The following is an 8,316-nucleotide window of genomic DNA, read 5'->3' as shown; positions in this document are numbered from 1 at the left end:
CGATTATGTTTGTTAATGCCCTCATTGCCTGGTCTGTGAATTTTGGTGGGCGGCCCCTACTTGGAGGGTTTGTTATGCTGCCATATTCTTTCCCTGATCTGTACTTCTCCACAACTTTGTCCCTGACCTGTTTGGAGAGCTCCTTGGTCTTCATGGTGCCACTTGCTTGGTGGTGCTGCAGACTCTGGGGCCTTGCAGAACAGGTGTGTGTATATATACTGAGATCATCTTAGAACACTTAGATTGCACACAGGTGGACTTTATTTAACTAATTATGTGACTTCTGAAGGTAATTGGTTGCACCAGATCATATTTAGGGGCTTCATAGCAAAGGGGGTGAATACATATGCACGCACGACTTTTCTGTTTACATATTTTGGGAATCGTTTGAAACAAGATTTTTTTTTTTTCATTTCACTTCACAAATTTGGACTATTTCGTCTATTACATGAAATCCAAATAAAAATTCATTTCAATTACAGATTGTAATGGAAAAAACAATGGGTATGAATTATTTTTCTGTGCATATGTGTCTTTTTGTCGAGAGCAAAACTTTATTTTCAATCAAAAAACAATTGTTCTGAAAGCAACTTTTTTCCCACACAAAGGAAGTCATAGGGGACACCTATGAAGAAGGACTGTGTGATGATGGCATCTCAGGTAAGCAGTACTGGTTGTTCTTGCGTCCAACTTTTACATGGCTAGTAGTTAGCTCCTACGATTCAGTGTCGGTTCATAACATTCTACTATATTACTTACATACATACCGTGGAACGATAAATCATGCAATTATTATTCTCAAGCTAACCAAAAGCATTTAGCAACGAATGCCCCTTCTCGCCATTTTCAGGTAAATTAATCTAACTTTCTTTCATGGCAACTCATGAGCAGGCCATGTCCTATTTGTTCATAGTCGATATATAATCATATTTCATGACAGTATAACGGTTAGCTTTTTATACAGAAGGATGAAAGAACACAATATGTCTGTCAGGGTATGCTATTCTGATATGTCTGATGAAGAGTTAGACCAGAAATTCAGTGCCATTAAGGCAAGGATGCCCTATGCAGGCTTTAGAATGGTCAAAGGAAGTCTCAGAGCAATGGGCCATCGGGTACAATGACGAAGAGTTAGGGAGTCTTTGCAGCGTGTAGATGGTACAAGTATCATTGCCAGAATGATCCAGCTTCGTTACATTGCTCGGCAAAAACACTCCGTTCCTGCTCCCCTGTCTCTCGTCCACATTGATACAAATAATAAATTGATAATATCCTAAGATGTATAATGTCTCCATCAAATCTAAGAAGTTATTTGAACTTTTTTTTTCTTACTTATTCGTGGACAAATTTTCAATGATGTATGAAATTGCAGTTGTTCTTCATCAACTGGTAATACATAAATAATGAAGCAGGTTAATAGGTTAAACATTTCAATTTCAATTCCAATGACTTTTTTCAAGATACAACATTGTCATCTTTGGCGGTATAGATGAATTTTCAAGGAAGGTAAGTATATTATTTTGTATACATATTGCATATTTCCCATCACCTAATGAACAACCACACTACCAGTCTAGTGTTAAACTTTCTGTGCTGTATTGACGTATCCTGAAAATGACATCTGCTGCTTTAGAATGAACGGTCATATCTCAGTTATTGTTTTCATATATACAGAAATAAGCTATCTTCTTTACTTTCAGAGTGCGAGCTGATCAAGGAATCACAAATGTAGATATTGCCAGATGTTCACTCTCCGAGGAATGGGCAGTGGAACGCTTTATTGCTGGCAAAAGTGTCCTTAACCAGAGTTTATTAAACTGTTCTGTGTTCTTTTTCTCTCTTCCTCACTGCCTGTCTTGTTGTACATGGAACCTGTCTCACATGCATTAATTAATAAACCCTTAAAATATCAGCTGCTAATTTTCAGATTTACACCACATAAATGTTCACTGAACTCTCTGTTGCGATCTGTTGCTGCCAAGTCATGATTTACCTGGGGATTAGCCTTGCGATAACCAAGTGGTGAGACACATAGCCCTTTATATTTATGTTTCATATACACTCCGATAGGTGTCTGCGTCACGTACAGTCCATAACCCCTCACAGAGGCACACACAACTTGCATTTCTATAACCTAATGACATTATCTTCTATTGTTTGTCCACATGTGTCTGTTTTTCAGCATAAAGTACTCTGTAGCCACTTTGTGAGGACACCAGGTGAGACCACACACACACAATAACAGTATCTCTTCTTCACTTCATCCCTCTCCCCTTCTCCCTAAATCCTCTAGGTTATATCACCTGTGTTGGTGAACCTCTCCCGCATCTGAACTGGCTGACACAGAGGTCACAGCATGATCATAGGTGAGAGGTCACTTGGTCACTTGGTCGGGTCAACAGGAAGTATTATTAAAGTGATGCTTTACATTGAAATACAGATAGAGATGTAGTACTCCCAGAGTTAATGATCCAAGGTCAGTTTTGCATTTCACCTCCTGATTATTGTGATGACTGACCGTGTTAGAATAAAAAAACAAGGCTTAATCATGCTCTCTCTCTATCCATCTGTCTCTCGTCTGCAGGTATGTTTTGATGTGAGAGAGGAAGCCAGTCCCGTTATCGCCAACTCACCTGCTCTTAAGATAACCTTCGGGCCAACTGGTGGCCAAAGTCTGGTTAGGAGACACAGCTAGAGACACTGTAATTGTGATGAACTGAGAGAATATTAGGGTGGCACTGTAATGCATCATATGCTGTCTGCCTCTGTTCTTACCTCTTTCCCCTTCTGTCTTCTACACCTTTCTCCCCACCTCGTCTTTCTTCTTCGTTTTATAATGCACACCATATGTGCATTGAAGTACAGATTGAACTTGTATTTATAATATGTTACAATTATACTATTTATAATGCATGTATTATGTATTTATAACTCCTGGAAAATGAACTTCTTTTAATAAAGCGTTTCACATTCTCCACTGGTTGAAATTAAGTATCTCATTGAAATACTACACCTATCCTGTGTCCTCAGATTAATGCAGATGAAGGGAGTTAGATATGTATAGTTATTTTTTCTGTATACATTAATAACAAATCAGCTTTTTCTGAAATCATGTTTCTAGTCTATTGCATAGTTACAATGTGTAATCATTGATGTCCCAGGAGCAGGAGTGGTAAACACTGTTGAAGTGTATAATTGTATTACATTCATGCAGACACAGCATCATTCAAAGAATGGAGTTTGATACACCTGGTATTGGATTGCACTGAAAAAAAAATGTCTCACAGAGATTCATACCTGAACCGCACCTTTATTTGCCAAGGAAGAGTACATGATCAGTGAATATATATTCAAAGTACAGGCTACAATGTGGGGATCTCATGTGTGGTAATAACTACAGTACATGTATATAAGACTTGCATCCTTGGCACAATACATTTATTATGTTCTACTCTATCCATAGGCTTCAATAATGCCATTCAGACTTGAAGTTGATACTACCACTATGCTAGCTGAGGTATATAGATTGGTATGAATATTAGTTCAGAACCTAAGTTTTAAGGTCCATACACAGATCGGCTACATACTGTAGCTAGCTACACATCCATAGGAATACAGTTATTTTTATTCTCCACTATACAATAAGCAAGTAAATAGTTAGCTAGCTATGTTACTTCAGCTGCATTGCACGGCATGGCAAGCTTACACTATTGTACATTCAATTTGCCGTAAATGCTTTAGCTAGCTAGATTCTTTACATCCACTGTTTCCCAAGACGACAGCCTGGTTTGCTGGTTTTCTCAGGAGTCCTTAAAACATTAAACAACACAAATTACAATGTCATACTCATGTTATAACACCAGCTAGCTTGCTGGCTAATGTTAGCTAATCAGCTAACTTGCTAAATAGTGATTTTAGTAAATTAACTTTATGACAAATAAATATGCACAATCGTTTGTTTCTACATTAACTAACATATTCCTCTCAATTGTACGTTTTTTTGCTTGACCCGTTACAACATTATAATTACTCACATTTGCTTCCACCGTAATGTTTTGTCAGCCATCTTTGCTGAAGAAAGTAACCAGGGACGGGTGGGTCGCGTCAAATTTGTCATTGGAACCAATCAATATGATTGGTCATATTAAAACCTTGGGACACAAATGCATAGTGAGTGCTCTAACTCCCCCTTGTGGTGATAGGATTATCTCCCTATAACCTAGTGGACAGCCAGTGGAAACATCACCTCTGCAACATGTTTCCTGTACGACTACAATATCAACATCGATTTCCTTCAGGAAGTCTGGGTTCCTGCTCTTCAGCCAAAAAGGAGACAACTTCAGTCCAAATTCCAACATGCAACGTAAAAAGATTTCATAAGAGTTTTTTATATTTTCTTTACCTTCAAAATCAGATAATCAAACACAATCACACATGAACTATTAAAATAGTATTTTTCAATTCATGTAAACTCTTATTATGCAAATGCAATTTGTTTATCATTTTAGATAACATTTGTTTAATGCCACTCGCCACTTAATGCCACTTAGTGTCAGGATGGTGGAGTTGTGCTCATCTTTCCATGACCCCTGCCTATCACATGCGAGCCCAGCGGACTCAGCATGTGTTTAATGTCACTAGGCCAGTTACTCCTCTCACAGCCTGTGCGTAGCTCTGCCTGCCAGACTGTAGCTCCTCCAGGTGTGGGTCTGCGGTGGGGATGAGGGAATGGTAGGTCTCATCTGGGCGCGTCTGAAGCTGGGCTGGGGTGGACTGGCGTGCTCTGGCTGTGGTGGGCGTTGAGGTTGGTGGTGCTGTGGCCGTGGCTGGCGGGTCTGGGTGCTAGTCCGCCATGTTGTCTCTCTCTCTCTTTTGTCTCTCTGCATTCTCTCTACCCTCTCTTTCTCTCCTCTCTCTCTCTTCTGTCTCTGCCTTCTCTCTCCCCTCGCTCTCTCTCTCTCTCGTTCGGTTCCCCACGGATTCTGTACAGAGGCATACAGTGAGTGTGGGGGAGGGGGGGGGGGTTATGAACAAACACTTAGGAACATCCTACTGTAGCCGGGGGTAACGGGTGGGGTGGGACCTGTCAATCAGTGTGTATCGGTACTGGAATGTGGGGAATCCCAGACTTCCTCCCGGGTAGGCGTGGTTGGGAGGGGGAGGAATGGGTGGCTCATGGAAAGACGGCATTCTAAAGGGTTCTACTACACACCTGGCAGGAGGGGAATGACATTATCCTACATACATCCAGATAGCTAGATTGTGATCCTGTATGACTCAGTTGGTAAAGCATGGTGTTTGCAAAGCCAGGATTGTGGGTTCGAGTCCTGAGGCCTCCCATAAGTAAATGGATGCACGCATGACTGCATATCGCTTTTATAGCTAAATGCTATATATTATATTATGGCCAGCAGCACAAGCAGTCTCTTGTACCTGGTCAGGTCTTTGTGCAGTGTCTGCTGCGGCTGTAGAGCCTACTAGTGAGAGGTAGGCTCTGCCACATATGTTGCATCTGAAGGACAATTGATTCATCATATGGATTATTCAGCACTCATTTAACTATTGCCATCAGCATAGATTTCTCCCATGTTGTTGTAAGGATCGAAGCTGGAGATGAGAAGCAGGTATAGTGAGTGAACATTTAATAAACAATGGACATGAAACAGAACAGGAACAGCGTCTGGACAGGGGAAAAATAACAATATCAATGCTGACACAGGGAACAAACTGAGAAGCAGACAAATATAGAGGGGGTAATCAACAAAGTAATGGAGTCCAGGTGAGTCCAATATTGCGCAGCTGCGCGTAATGATGGTGTCAGGTGTTCGTAATGAAGGGCAGCCTGGCGCCCTCGAGTGCCAAAAAGGAAGAGCGGGAGCCGGTGTGACAGTACCCCCCTCTTGTCCCACCTGGGCAAGCCTGACGGCCGGCTTCGACATGGGCGATGGACAAGCCGGCTGGTGCGTAGAAGCCCGACGAGCTGGCTGAGGCGTGGGAGCCTGGTGAGCCGGCTGAGACGTGGGAGCCTGACGGGCCGGCTGAGACGTGGGAGCCTGACGGGCCGGCTGAGACGTGGGAGCCTGACGGGCCGGCTGAGACGTGGGAGCCTGGTGAGCCGGCTGAGACGTGGGAGCCTGACGGGCCGGCTGAGACGTGGGAGCCTGACAGGCCGGTTGAGACGTGGGAGCCTGACGGCACGGCTGAAGCATGCCGTGGGATGGGTGTTTGCCGAGCCAACCGGGGCAAGAAGGCCTCTCGAGCCAGCGATTGAAGCCCAGGTGAGCTAGGTGAGGCACCCCCGGTTCCATCGGCGATGGCACCTGGACCCGACATCACCAACCAAAACAAAAAACTCCCAGACAGCAAATATAGAATGGGTAATCAACAAAGTAATGGAGCCCAGGTGAGTTCAAATTGCACAGCAGAGGTAATGATGCTGACAGGTGTGCGTAATGAAGGGCAGCCTTTCGCCCTCGATCGCCAGAGAGGGAGAGTGGGAGCAGGCGTGACAGTTGTAATGGATTTCAATCGGATGTAGCTACAGTAGATGTTAAATCTAAGTTGCTCATCAGTTTTAATATAGACTTTGAATGACTCCCTGCAAAGGCTTTCAATTATACCCCAGAAGAGTGATAAATCATATCAATGATGATTGAGTGCACTCAATTAACGTCTTAATTTTTTAATCAGAAACAAGTATTTTGTGGTCAAATCAAATTTGATTGGTCACATACACATACAGTATTTAGCAGTTGTTATTGCGAGGGTAGGGAAATGCTTGTTTTCCTAGCTCCAACAGTGTAGTATCTAATAGTATCTAAATGTAATGTATTGTAATATTTCCAATGTTAAAAAAAAACGGTAATTTTTCAGATGTGCTGAGCAAGACAAATGTTTTGGGTTACAAACCATAATTATTTGATGATTCTAAGGGAAATTCCCACCTTTCATGGGAGACTACATGGGACATTAAGTGAATGGGAAATCAGTCATGTGTAACTTTTTCAAAGTCATCAGAGTGAATAAATAATGTAATGATAATATATTTAATTTCATAGCAATAAATTACATTTCCTCATAGGGACCATTTAGTATTTCAAATGTTCTCATCACTTAGTGTAGCCTACTACAGTCATAGCTACTTTACTTAGATCCACTGTAGGCCTAACATCCTTAGTGATTTAATTGTAGTGCTTTATAACATTTAAACATGCTTGGTCTCATGCATCTGAGCATTTATAATCTGGTTTAAGAGCTGATCAATGGATTTATGAAGCAATACAATGACCTGGTTTAAGAGCTGATCAATGGATTGATGAAGCAATGTATTCTGGAGACATAAAGCTGACAGACACAGAGCTGGAAGGAGTAGGGGCCATCCCACAGAGCTGGAAGGAGTAGGGGCATTCCCACAGAGCTGGAAGGAGTAGGGGCCATCCCACAGAACTGGAAGGAGTAGGGGCCATCCCACAGAGCTGGAAGGAGTAGGGGCCATCCCACAGAGCTGGAAGGAGTAGGGGCCATCCCACAGAACTGGAAGGAGTAGGGGCCATCCCACAGAGCTGGAAGGAGTAGGGGCCATCCCACAGAGCTGGAAGGAGTAGGGGCCATCCCACAGAACTGGAAGGAGTAGGGGCCATCCCACAGAGCTGGAAGGAGTAGGGGCCATCCCACAGAGCTGGAAGGAGTAGGGGCCATCCCACAGAACTGGAAGGAGTAGGGGCCATCCCACAGAGCTGGAAGGAGTAGGGGCCATCCCACAGAACTGGAAGGAGTAGGGGCCATCCCACAGAGCTGGAAGGAGTAGGGGCCATCCCACAGAGCTGGAAGGAGTAGGGGCCATCCCACAGAGCTGGAAGGAGTAGGGGCCATCCCACAGAGCTGGAAGGAGTAGGGGCCATCCCACAGAGCTGGAAGGAGTAGGGGCCATCCCACAGAGCTGGAAGGAGTAGGGGCCATCCCACAGAACTGGAAGGAGTAGGGGCCATCCCACAGAGCTGGAAGGAGTAGGGACATTCCCACAGAACTGGAAGGAGTAGGGCCATCCTGCCAAGCACACATTCCCTGTACACCTGAGTCCACTCTGTCTCAGTCTGTGCATCGAACACGCACACGCGCCCCTTAAAAGTTATGAATGTCTTCTTGGCTATTCCAAACATACCTGATGTACTTTTGACCAGGGCCCATAGGGTGCCATTTGGGAACAGCCATAGTGTTTTGTGGGGGTGGATAGCAGGCCCTGGGCCCAGGTCCCTCTCAGTGGGGCTGCTGCAAGGATATCCATCAGGCCTGTTACAGCTCGAGTTACCACAGACA

General features: G+C 43.7%; 1 long non-coding RNA gene across 1 annotated transcript; it reads left to right on the top strand.

The window, feature by feature from the left end:
• The first annotated feature begins 2,239 nt into the window (after positions 1–2,239).
• LOC139571491 (uncharacterized) lies at positions 2,240–2,971 on the top strand. Its single transcript, XR_011674308.1, has 2 exons — positions 2,240–2,366; positions 2,585–2,971. It is a non-coding gene; the product is annotated as an uncharacterized lncRNA (long non-coding RNA).
• The last annotated feature ends 5,345 nt before the right edge of the window (positions 2,972–8,316 follow it).

Source organism: Salvelinus alpinus, chromosome 3, assembly GCF_045679555.1.
Source record: "Salvelinus alpinus chromosome 3, SLU_Salpinus.1, whole genome shotgun sequence".
Lineage (NCBI taxonomy): Eukaryota > Metazoa > Chordata > Actinopteri > Salmoniformes > Salmonidae > Salvelinus > Salvelinus alpinus.
Note: the sequence above shows the minus strand (reverse complement) of the source record. Positions and strands in the feature narration are given on the sequence as shown.